The following is a 13,533-nucleotide window of genomic DNA, read 5'->3' as shown; positions in this document are numbered from 1 at the left end:
CATTAAGTAAGGTTTCCTTCCATAATGAAGATATGTGATATATATCCGAACATCAAGATCAACCATATATGTGGGGATGTTCCCTGTGCGTGTGATTAGTAGAGATATATAAAGCTAAAGATTCTGAATCTTCACGTAAAATAGTGAATCCTGAATCTTCATGATACTGTGACGTAGAATTGATTGATCGATTACTTTAATTTGGTGTTGTGTAAAGCGCTAAGTAGCTAGTTGATGAATGATTTTTATTGATGTGGTATTGGTTAATATAGTAAATATTTTGGTGTTTGAGTTTTCAACATCAGAATTGAGAATGAGAAACAATTTTTTGTTCTCTTTAAAAAGTAAGGTTCTGAAAATTAACCTAGTAATCGAATTGGTAGAGTCAGAAGTTTAAAGGTTCAATTGAGATTCAACAGTATATAATAGAATAATATATTTTAATAAAAATATTATTTATACACTAAAATTAGTTACTAAAATTAGTCATTAATTTTATTAATATATTTGTGTATAAATACATATATTATTTAATTTATTTTTAATGTGTATTTATATTTTAACATATATTTTATACTAGTAGTTAATTTTGGTGCACACGTATCATGACCGTAAATTTATGTATATAATATATAATCTTTTAGATAAAAAATATTTTTTTACATTTTATTATTTTAAATTGATCAACTGCTAAAAAACAGACTGATTCCACCGTTAACTGATTGTTTGACTAATTTTTCTAATTTTTTGATTGATTTGTTTCTAATCGTTTTTACCACTCTTTTCATCAAGATATTTCAGTTAGCTGGAGTTATTATAAAAAAAAAGTTGAATAATTTTCTCAAGATGAAAAGTTACAAGTACTCAAGTAGAGAGTTCAATCCTGGGCAGCAACAAATGCATGATTGGTTTGCTTTATTAGTAGTGCAAAGTGAATCATAAAATTGAATCACAATTGTGTGAATGTGATTCAAAAGAACTAAAGAAGCATATAAAGGCGCTCCTCAAACACATTGCACTACTCACTTGATTGAATGATATTTCCTATATAGCTTGTTCAAGATCATACATTAAAAATTTAAAACATATTCTAATTTGTTTTCCTTTTGTTTTATTTTCCAATACTGACCCATCACATTTATATGCCTACATTATTAAAAGTTGGGACACTCTACTATACAGATTAAAATTGTATAACGAAAAAATATAAATTCATTTTATAGTTATTTTTAATTATTTTATTGATATTCAAAATGTGGATTCTAATTTTTTCAATCTCTCTTTCATTCTATAGAAAAAAAGATATGTAAACTTACATCTTTACCATATAACTCGCTTTAAAAAGTTTAATGGTAAATCTTTTTACCCTCATATAGTGATATCACAACAAGGATAAGATTCAAACACAGCACGCACTCTTCAACAAGTTTATTTTTTTTAATACCACTATATATATATATATATATATATATATATATATATATCAATGACTAGGCACCAAAAAAAAATATTATCAATGACTAATCCTATCCGTGTTAGAGTAGGGCTCATCATAAAGTGCTTGTGTGATTTTCATGAAACATATTTGTGGAAATGGAATCCCTTCCGTGTAAGCTAAGCTAACATTTAGCAAATTCTTCTAGTGATTATTATTATTACACTCATGAATCATAATTTCTTTTTTTTTTTGTCATTATATTTTTTTTCAATGTTATCCCAGAGAGTATACATCAATTCTTATGCGTCAAAGGTTTTTCAAAGTGAAAATGATAAACAGAATAACAGATCCGTAATCTTTTATCTAAAAAAAATAATTTCTATCACCAAATTTAATTACAAATAGGTTTTTAACTTTTGTAAATAAAGAACATATAGATTTCTCTGTATTAAATTCAAACTATTGCTAAAGAAATTTATATTTCTCATAATCTCATTTACTTTAGTCAGAAATTTACTTATATTTTAATTTAATAAATATTTTATTTACCTTCTAAATAAAAGATTAAAAATTTATTTATCTTTTTCTTCTTTTGAAAGGACATGATTACTAGTTAATGAACATCAAATATTTAAAGAACTTCCTTAAGTGCTAATGACGATATTAGGCTTCCGTGGTCTGTAAAAAAACTTATCAATAAAATTATGCGGCCAATAATTTTCAAATTAAATCCAACCAAATTCGCTTGTTGTACGCACTTTTTTTTTTTGTATTTCTTCTTTAGCAACGCCATTATTATTATTATTGTCATTATTATCGTTATTGTTCTTCTTCTTCTCTTAATTGATTTCTTCTTTTTTTCATCTTCATCCTCCTTTCATTATTATTATCATTGTCGCCATTGTCATCTTTTTCATTTTCTTTTTCATCATCTTCTTCTCCTATATATTTAGAAAATTAGAGTACAAAAATTAATTCACAACACAATTTTTGATGCCACAACACAAAAATTTTAGTGCACAACATAAGAATTTTGAAGGATTACATACTTAGAATATTGATGTTCAACCAACGAAATACGCACAAAACATAAATTTTGATACATAACACAGAAATTTTGATGCACAACATATAAATTTTAGTACAAAACAAAAGAATTTTTAAAGGACTATATATCCAAAATATTGACACTCAACCAACAAAATACGCATAGCACATAAATTTTGGTGTACAATATAGAAATTTTAGTGTATAGCACAAAAATTTTTAAAAGACTATATACTTAAAATATTAATTTACCCAACCAAAAAAATATATTTGTAACAAAAATTTATGTACTATAAATAAAAATTTATGTGCTATGTACAAATATTCTATGTTTATGTATAAAAATTTTTATATTATATCGATAAGTTTATACTATATACAAAAAAAAAATTTATTATATCAATAAATTTATGTGCTCTTCAATAAAATTTTTATCCTAAAAAATATAGAAAAAAATAGTAATATATATGCATATTTTTTTTTTGTTGGATTTATATCAATTTAATTGAACTTAATTATAAAAAATATTTAAACATGTAGCATCACCAAAAGTTTATATCTAAGAACAACCTTAACATTTATTTTAGTAGTTACAAGCAATAACTAAGTATGTGTTTTATATATATACTAGCAATTCAACAGGCACTGTTCAGCCTTTTTTTTATTGTTTTTTAAGAAATTATTTTTATTTTTTAATATATTATTTATTTTTAAAATTTATTAAATAAGCATTTTTTTATTATTTTAATATTAACATAGCTTTATTTATATTTTATTTTGTTAAAATTAAAATTATTATAAATTTTTTTTAAAATGTTAAATTATAAAAGCACGCAATATATATATATATATATATATATATATAAGAAAAAATATAGTTCAACAAATAATGATAATAATATTATTCTGATTCAAAAAGATTATATATAAATCAAAATACATATTAGTTATTTACAAAAGATCATTTTTATTTAAATTTTATAGATATTTATATTTGTTTTCATCTTTTTTAATTGATAAGCTAAAATATGAATCTAAATCTAAAGAGGCCTTCATTTTCCTATAAATAATAAAAAAACAGAAGAAATAAAAATGCTTATTTTTTTCGTTTTTAAATATCAAACTATAAGAATAATTAATAAATAAAATAGAAGAATATAAAAATTATGTACCTAAAAAAAATTTTCGTAATTCATTATACATCTCTTTATCAATAATTTTTTTGAGTCTTAAAAAACTGTCAGATTTATTAACCATAAAAATAACTATATAAACGCTTCAAGATTATTCAATTAAATTGATTCCTTATTATAGGAATGAATTCAATTAATTATAAATTTGATAAAATAATTTAAAAATTAAAAATAAAAAATATTTTAAAATAATATAAAAATTTTATAAATTATTTAACTTTTAGGACGTTAAAATTTAAAAATTTAAATTAAATAAGATATTAAGAAATTTATTATGTTGTTATTATGTGTAATAAAATCAAGATAAATATTTTTAAAGTAATTATTTATAAATATTATAAAATTTATTTATTTATTTTTTTTAACAGTATTTAGTTTGAAGCAAAGATAAAAATTTATATTCAAAGAATTTTTTTAATTTTATATTCATAATTCTAATAGATAAAAAATATTTTATTTTTAAATTTTATTTTCAATTTATTAAATTATCTTTAATTTTATTACTTTTTTAATTATTAATTTATATTTTTATTATATCTTATTGTATCACACACTATTGTTTTCTCTTACTATTATTTTCTATCACACACTATTATTGCTTTGTTCTCCTTCTCATTTTCTTCTTCTCCTCCCACCTTCTCTTCATCCGAACGTAATTAATGATCATCAAGTACCATTATCGCAACTTTCAATCTTGTCGATCATTTTGATCTATAATTATTTATTGTGTTAACTTTTATGAGTCGTTAAAATGTTGTTAAAAGAATTAGTTTTTTTGTCTTTTGAATATCTAAATGTATAAAATTAATAGTTTTTTCTTGATGTGCATTTTAAGTTGTCTTATTACTCTATTAAAAAAGATGTACCACATAAAGCATTTAAATTTTTTGCTCAAGTTATCAAAATTTGATGTCAATAATCCATAAAAATAATATCAAAATATATTATTTTTAATTAATTTAATAAAAATAGTACATTATTGTAAGTTTTTAACTAATAATTATAAATTTAAGTTGCAATTTAATATAGGCCCTTAGAATAAAAGATGTTATTGTTTCTTATATTTGACTACTTTTATATAAGTTGTACGTTTGTTTTATTGGGTAAATTAATTAAACTATATTTTATTATTTTATTTTGCATATTTTGAAATAATGCGATCCTACTATAAGAATGACATTAGTTTTCATAATCTAATACGAACCTTCTTATTATTTTTTTTGTTACTTAAATACTATTTATAAAAAAATAATTACTTAAAATGAAACACAGTAAAAAGAGAGACATTTTTTTGAATTTAGAATTTTAATTTATTTCTTAATCATCACTTGATGCAACTCAAATTTAATATGTTAAAAAATTCTCTGTGTCTCTCAATCACTCATATTCTTAATTTTTTCTATAATAAATTTTTTAAATTATAAAAAAATTCTCACCCTAACAATTTTTTATTTTAATTTTAAAAAATAAAAATCTCTCCCAAAGACTTTTGGTTTTATAATTTGCCCCCATATTTTGATAAAATTCCAGAAATTTTTTTTGAGTTTCACAAATGGCCCCATTATATACATTAAAAAATAAAACACAATATAATCCAATGATTTTTTATTTTGTTAAAAAAAATTCTTCCAGCAATTTTTAATTTTATAATTTATCCCCATATTTTTGGTAACATCCCAAAAAAAACCCAGCATTTTTGAATTTCACAAAAAGCCCCATATAAACAAATTGAATGTCATATACATTAAAAATAGTGTAATATAAATGTTTTTTTATCTTTAGATTTTCCTTATTGTTTTTTCAAAAACAAAAAATTGGTTATTCACAATAAATTTTAAAAAAAATTTATTTAATATAAAATTATTAAATTTTAAAAATAAAATAATCTTATTTTTCTAATAATATTTACAAAAAATTACAATAAAATTTTATCTCTAAAATCTTTTTTTTTAAAATATATATTTAATATTTAATTTTTATCGTATTTTTAAATATTTTAAAAATTTATTTGTCATTAAAATCTTTTAAGATTATTTTTGTCAGAATCGTAGATTTTCGAATACCATTTTAATAATTTACTCTTTTTATTTTATTCTGGAGACAGGCTTATAATCGTCTTTTTGAGTCCGACGAATTTGTTTGTCATTTATTGGAAACAGTCAAACAAAAGAAAAGCTATGTAGTGTGCATTTCTTTTTTAATTTTTTTTGACGTGCTTCATTAATTTATTTTTTCCTCTCTCTTTAATTATGAACAACAAATGGCTCCTCATAAACAGCAAGTTGACAACGACAATACTAATTTTGCTGTATCATAAAAAAGAGGATGCCAATATATATCGTAACCTTTTCATGTATCATAATTTTTTGATGAATGAAATGAGGATTTTTATCTTTATCTACTTCAGATTCTTTTAACCCCGTTTTGATGATTCTTGACAAAGTTAACATGTAACAATATAGTCACCTTTAATTCTACATTCTTGTCCCACAAAGCATGTGCATATCCTCACCCTCCACAAAAATTTTAAGGAATAAAAGAAATGGTAAAATACATTTTTTTTTCCAACTTATTTTAAAACTTACACTTCCTTCCTTATAAAATATAACTATATGTCACACCCTTCTTTTCTTTCATGTTTATTATTTTTTTACTAAAATAACTTTTTGAACAATACTACATAATCAATAAAATTTATTATTTTTGATCTAATTCTAAACCCTAAATACTAAATTCTAAGTCTTAAATATTAAATATGAAATTTTAATAATGTAAAAATAAAATGTTAATCCAAAGAATTGGTTAAGATTGATAAAAAAATATTAGCCTCTAATATTTCTCTAATATTTTTTGGGTGAAAAAGATATATTCAATTTTTCAAAGTTGCTGTATGTTGATCTGACTGTAATTTTTTCTGTAATTTTTTTTTTCAGTTTAATACTATTGACATCGAAATCTATTTTTCACCTTAGTTGGTCAAATAAAACCAACAAATACCTTAAAAAAACCAACAAGAATTTTTTCCGTCAAAGTTTCTAGGCATAGAATTATATATAGGCACAAATTATTAGCTCCGGAAAAAAAAAAGAAAAAAAAAACAGAAAAGACAGAGAAAAGGAGAGAAAGAGCTAGAATAATAGACTTAGAGAAAGATGGAAGAAGAGAATCTTGAAAGCTTAATTGAGTAACGGTGGGAAGGTCCACGGCCTTTCCCTTCCATTCATGGTTGGGTCCCGAATAGAATTCCGAACATCCAAATAATGCTTTATTATTAGGATTTTGTTAAGATAGCTAGCTTGTTAGTTAAAAATATAAAAACAGAAAAATTTTATTGAAAATATAAAAAATTTAAGTTTTTATTGATATAAAAAAAAACTCCTTAGCAAAATGCTTAGTATTAATAAATTAATCTGATTCCAGTAATGAATGATACTCATCACATGTAATGCATGTGATCATCATCCTCTCCTCTAGAATCATATTGTTGAAAACAAAAAGGAGCCACCCAATCCATTATTTATTTATTTATTTATGATGTGAACAAACCACACTTTGTTAGTATCTATATATATTTGCATAATAATATGGCACTTGTGGATTCCACACGCAAATAATATCAGTACTATATATTAATTAATTATAGTTAATTAATTCCTGAAATACAACATGGTTATTAATGGGCCAATATACTAAGTTTAGCATTAAGCTTTTGCAGCACTATTCTATTTGCTTTCTTTTTTTGAGGGGGCCACATTTCTACCCACTTCTTTGTTGGCTTTCTCAGAAGTCTAGTCTATTATCAAAATTTGTAACTAAATTCTATTCATATATTTAAAATCCCTCTACCTCTAAAGATGAAATCCGAATTATCGATACTAATTAAGAAAAAAGGAAAGTCACTACTCCTCTACTTTACCATAGTCTTGTCTCTCGATCGTGGTTGTGTTAACATCCACGTGGTTGGAAAATAGTTATAAAATTACATATCATATAATGAAGAAGTGTTGCTAGTTTTTTTAAATAAGTATCGGATGATGTTTAAATTTTATTTTGTACAAATAACAATTCATTAATTATCGACAAATTCTTATCGATAAATTTTTAAGTGGAATTCAAATTCACATCAGATTAGCATTTGTCAAACTAAGATATGGTGGTTAATAAAAAAAATTGGTTTAATTACTCTATTGATTCTTATAATTTTACTGAATTTTCAATTAGGTCCCTATACATTTTTTTTTAATTGAGTTCCTGAACCAATAATTTTTTTTCAATTAGATCCTTACCCTAACAAAAATATTTAATTTAACAAAATATTCTATTTCTAAATTAAAGATATCCTAACTTTTTTTTAAATCCCTAATTCTCTTTCTCTTTTTATTTTTACAAAGACAAAATTAGCTTCTCACTATCTTACTTCTCCTCCTCCTCTCTGTCTCCCTTTTCTATTCCCGCCTTTTACTCTCCCACCCTCAATTCTCCCACTTCTGTCGCACACCCCTCCTTCCCCCCTTTCTCCTCTTCAATTCCACCTCTTGAGTTTGACTTTAACACCCTTCCTTCCACCTCCCGAGCTCTCCCAAGATCCACTCTTGTGTTTTTCACTGAAGAAAAGCTCTCGAAGTTATGCTGGGGTACCCACTAAAGAAAAGCTCTCAAATTAGCTGTGTCGATCTTCGAGGTGACCTCCGACACCGTCATCTTCGCACCAAAAAAGATAGAATAAGAGAAAGACTGCAAAAGAGAGATCACATTATGGAGAGAAAGAAAGGGGTCGAGACCGTGTAAGAGCAAGGCAGTAGAGGGTTACATTGCTGTTGCCATTGTTGTTGGAGGAGGTCGCTGACGAGCTATTCCTTTTCCATTTGTTTTCAGTGTTTGTTATAACCATTGTTGTAATTTTTTCTAAATTCTTCTTCATTGTTGTAATTGTTTTGCTGTTTCTTTTCACCTCATTATTGCTGTAACTGTTGGGATTGTAGTTACAATTATTGTTGTTGTTGTGATTGAAATCTTTGTTGGAAAAAGAATATTGAGTAGTAAAAGACTCAGTGCTATAAAGACTATAGCCATTTCCATTGTCAACAAAATCAAGCTCTATGTTGACCCTAATTCTATTGTTGTTAATCCTGATTCTAGTATTGGTGTTGGTGTAGTGATTGGTTCTAGTGTTAGTATTGCTATAAGTTCTGGTGCTGGTACAGGAATTGGTGATTTAACTTTTTGGGGTAATGTGTTCGATGGAATGCTATTGAAAAAATTGGATTGAATGAAAAAGAGTGGCTTTGGAGATTGGTGATTGGAGTTCAAAGACAGTAGAAAAATGGAAGAGGGGGGATTTGGAAGAAGTAAAGAGGAAAGGATATGAGCAAATTAGTAAATTTATATTTTATAAATATTTTTTAACGTTTACTGTTAATAAGAACTTAATTATAAAATTTAATATGGTATAAGGACCAATTGAAAAGAAAAAAAATATAAAGATCTAATTAAAAAATTTTGATAAAACTATAAGGATCGGAAGAATAATTAAACCTAAAAAATTTTCACACGTTTCTTGAACATTTTTAATGTGAATTAAATATTTATTTGACTCTTCTTTAATTAATTTATTATACTATATATAAATTTTAAAAATTATAAAAAAATCATAATTATTCTTAAAACATGCAATAAATTAAATGTGCTTGACGAGTATGAAAATATTTCAGATCGTATAACTCATGCATTTTGGGCTACAGCAAGCAAAGAACTTTCTTATTTTAAAATTGTATTAAAAAAATGTTATGTTGAAGAATTAGTAGGAATTGTATAAGAAAGAATTAGGTTATTAATAATTAGATTTGCGGGAATAAATTAAAGTATCAAATTCACATTGCTGAATAAATTTAAGGTAAAATACTATTTTAGTTTTCAATGTTTAGAATAAATCCTATTTTGACCCTAATATTTCAATTATCATATTTTTGTCCTAAAAAATTTGAAAATAATATTAATGTTGTCCTGCAATCAAATCTCATACCAACACTTAACGGAGGAGCTGGTTTGTCCTTTAACCACGTTAGTAGTTAAAGCTACATATGCTCATTTCTACGTATGAGAAAAACACTAACACTTGAAAATATTGTAACCCTTCTTCTTCTCCCTCTCTTATGAAACTTAGCCCTAAGTAACAATCATCATTATTTCATGATCATTATCGATGCTTCATGTGAACCCTGGTGCTCAATGGTGGATTATTTAGACTTCGAGGTGAAATCAAGAGTTAATGGATACTAAATTACGACATTCGAAGGTATGTAGACTTCATCACTTTGTTTCTATGATTGTGTTGGTGCTGAACGAACATTTGTTAGGGTTTTATTTGATATGTGATGGTGTTGTGTTAGTCATGAGAATTTTCAAAGTTTCAATTAAAAAGTCCTTTCACTTTCTTGCCCTAATATTGTATGACGTCACAATTGCTACACAATTTTAATGCATGTTGTTTGTTGTTGACTTTCTTTGCAATGTTTAATGTATGTTGTCATTGTGTTTTGAAATGGGTGGAGATCCCTTACAGTATTTAGGTGGAGAGACGACAATTGATGACTACTATGATGAAGATAGGTGGAGTAAAATTGAGGCTGTTGACATTGTCACTAAACATGGGATCTTAGAGAATGACATAGTAGCAATATGATTTAAATCTCCTAATGAAGGTACATAGGAACGCCTAAAGATGCTTAGAACTGGCATAGATGCAATGGAGATGGCAAAAATTGATATGAGGGAGGAATATGTGTTGTTGTTTGTGGTTCACAAAGCTGGTACATGTACTAAATCGTGTACAATTGAAAAAATTCTGAGGGAAGATATACCTGGGTCTATTGAAGGAAATGAGATAATTGTTGGTTCTAAGACAGAGCCAATTATAATGCATAAGGTCCAAACTTCAAAACAGGGTAAAAGAGCTCATCAAGTCCGAAACAAAACTATCCATATTGAAGAAGACGAAACTGCTATGAGTGATATTGACCATGAAGAGGGGAGTGATTGTAACGACCCAATTTTCAGTATGTCTAGATCATACCGGAAACTGAGCAATTATATACATATATATACATACAATATCCCAGGCCCTGACCTATTCAAGAAGTCCCTAAGCTGGCACCGAGGCTAGCCTAGACTCTATACTCACCTAGTCCCTCTAAACTACTAAAAAGAGGGAAGGTACGTTCTAGGTCTTCAAAACTCAGTCAGGTGAAAATTCGTCAAAAGGCGGAAGATCATCTACTACTCCTCTGCACGATCATACGTCGTCAAAAAGCATCTCTCAGGTACTTCATTGAGTGGCCACAAAACAGCAACATTGTACGAAGGACTTATGCTAAAGTTCATAGATAAACAGGGTGTAGATGTCGGATGGTCTCACGGTATATACATATAAAGAGAAAACGAATCTCGCTCTAGACTCAGTAGACTATCCAGAACAGAACCCTTTTGCAGAACGGTTATCAATGGACTATGGAAGGATACTCTTGCTTCCATCTAGAGGGGGAAGGGAGAGAGAAGGGGTAAGAACTGGGGAGTTCTTAGTAGGGCTGGAGTTATTAGTTAAGTTCATTAATTTTGTGTTGTTTAGCAGACGAATAGCAAAATAAAGAAAAGCAATAAACAGAAGATATAGATAAATAGAGAAAATAGAGAAAATAGAAAATAGAACACAAATAGAAGAATACAAGAAAATAAAACACAAACATAGAGAATAGAATACAAACAAAAAAAACATACATTCATACAACAATCATAACAGAGGAAATGCAGAACCAAGTATGATGCATGTCTAGCCCTAGTGCAGGTAATGAGCTCCCTAACCCGCTCCCGACGTTACCCAGTAACCTCTGTCTGGATAAGGATTTCCTGTTGGCAATACCCATTGCAAGGACCCTTTGTCTTGTGGGGTACCTATTGCAAGCACCATTTGTCTTGCAGGGTGGCATTTGTTAGCCTATATATGCCCAACATACTCACTGTAAGAAACCTTTGACTTACAGGAGTACAACACACTCACTGTAAGCAAACTCTGTCTTACATGAGTATAGCACACTCACTGTAAGCACCCTTTGTCTTACAGGAGCACATTGATCTCGATACCTTTGTAAGTAACCTCTGTCTTACAGCAAAGCATTATAGCAAGGTATCCCAGGAAAGCATTCTCAGTGGTCGTACCACCATCTATCTGACTGCCTCAATGCAGTAGATGAACATACAAATATCTCTAAAATTGCTTTAATGCAACAAATGACCTCTCAACAGGCCCTCTGCTTGATCTCTATTCTCTTTATCATATTACTCTTTTCTCTTTATCTCTTTATTCTGCTCTGGTTACTCTTTTCTCTGTATCTCTTTATTCTACTTTGATTACTCTGTCTCTATCTCTCTCTACTGTGCTCTAATTACTCTTTTCTCTGTATCTATATTACTCTTTTCTCTTTATCTTTTTACTCTGTTTAACGTATGTATTTAAAGCTTATGTAAATTTCAGTATGAATAGTTAGCCTGTCCCAAGTATAGGTTCATTAATTCTATATTGAAACAGTTTAACATTTCATATAATACCTGATCCTAGGCGCAACTCAAATACTAACTATGTTGCTCCTAGTTCATTCACTCGTCTCTGTTAGTTTCTGTCATTAAAACTTTACAGACTTTTTCATCACCTCACCTCCTAGTTTTACATGTCCAAATTCTTCATCACTTGAGCATGTCTCAGCACAAAATTCCTTCTCAAATCCATACAATTCATTTCACCATTCACAAAATTTATTCCACTACACACAAAATTCTTTTCACAGTCCAACAAACTCATTTCATCACCCACAAAACTCATACTCTTTTCACAAAACAACCAATTCCATTCACAAGCCAACCCCAACCAACCATCACATCCTACGCAACCTCCTTTAGATGCACTTGCTAGGATTGAACTCCTCCTTGAAGAACTCATAAAGGTCAACGAAATATCTAGAGAAAAAGAAAAAATAGCAAAAAGGGACCATGAAGAAAAATGAAACAATTAGCACAACCCTTTGTTGGAGAATTAACCGATCTCTTTCCTTGGCTAGGGAAAGAATCCAATGTCATCAGCTCAGGGAGTGAAGTAGTGCTTAGCAAGGAGGATGAGGACCCAATGGTGGGTGCATGGGAGGAATCGGAAGAACAAGAAAAAGAGGCACCCATACCAAGTGAGATTCCTATGAAGAACGAGGAGGTTGTGAGAGTATATAAGCCTAGGGCTCCATACCCACAGAGGCTACTAAGGGTGAAAAAAGAACAGGCAAACTCACTCCCAAAGGAAGCAATGCATGATCTTACAAAAGAAAGGGAGAAAATCAATCAAGAAAATGAAACAAAGAGTTGCATAGAGGGTGGGTTCATTGAACCACCAATTCAAGAAGCTCTTGATGAAGAAGAGGATGCTCCAACCATCACACAACACCCAAGTCTTGATATAAAAAATGTAAAGGCAATAAAGACAAGCACTAAAAGGAGGATTGTGATCAAGATAAGAAGGACAATATCCATGAAGAAAAAAATGTCAACCAAGAGCAATCCCACCCCTACCCTAACAAGCAAAGCAAATCAAGCCAATAACAAAAGAAAGCTTGCTGAGAAGAGGCCAAAACAGGGGACATCAACTTGCTCTTCTTCCCCCTTGAGGTCATTCCTCTTAACCAACTGGAAGAAGAGGAAGAAAGTCAAGAACAACATGTCAAGCTAATGACATTAAAAGAGTGATTGTTGGGAGACAACCCAACAGTAGTAACATTTTCTTTCCTTGCTTAGTTTACTTTCAATAATTTGGCATATGAT

The sequence above is a fragment of the Arachis stenosperma genome, chromosome 9 (genome assembly GCF_014773155.1).
Source record: "Arachis stenosperma cultivar V10309 chromosome 9, arast.V10309.gnm1.PFL2, whole genome shotgun sequence".
Classification (NCBI taxonomy): domain Eukaryota; kingdom Viridiplantae; phylum Streptophyta; class Magnoliopsida; order Fabales; family Fabaceae; genus Arachis; species Arachis stenosperma.
Note: the sequence above shows the minus strand (reverse complement) of the source record.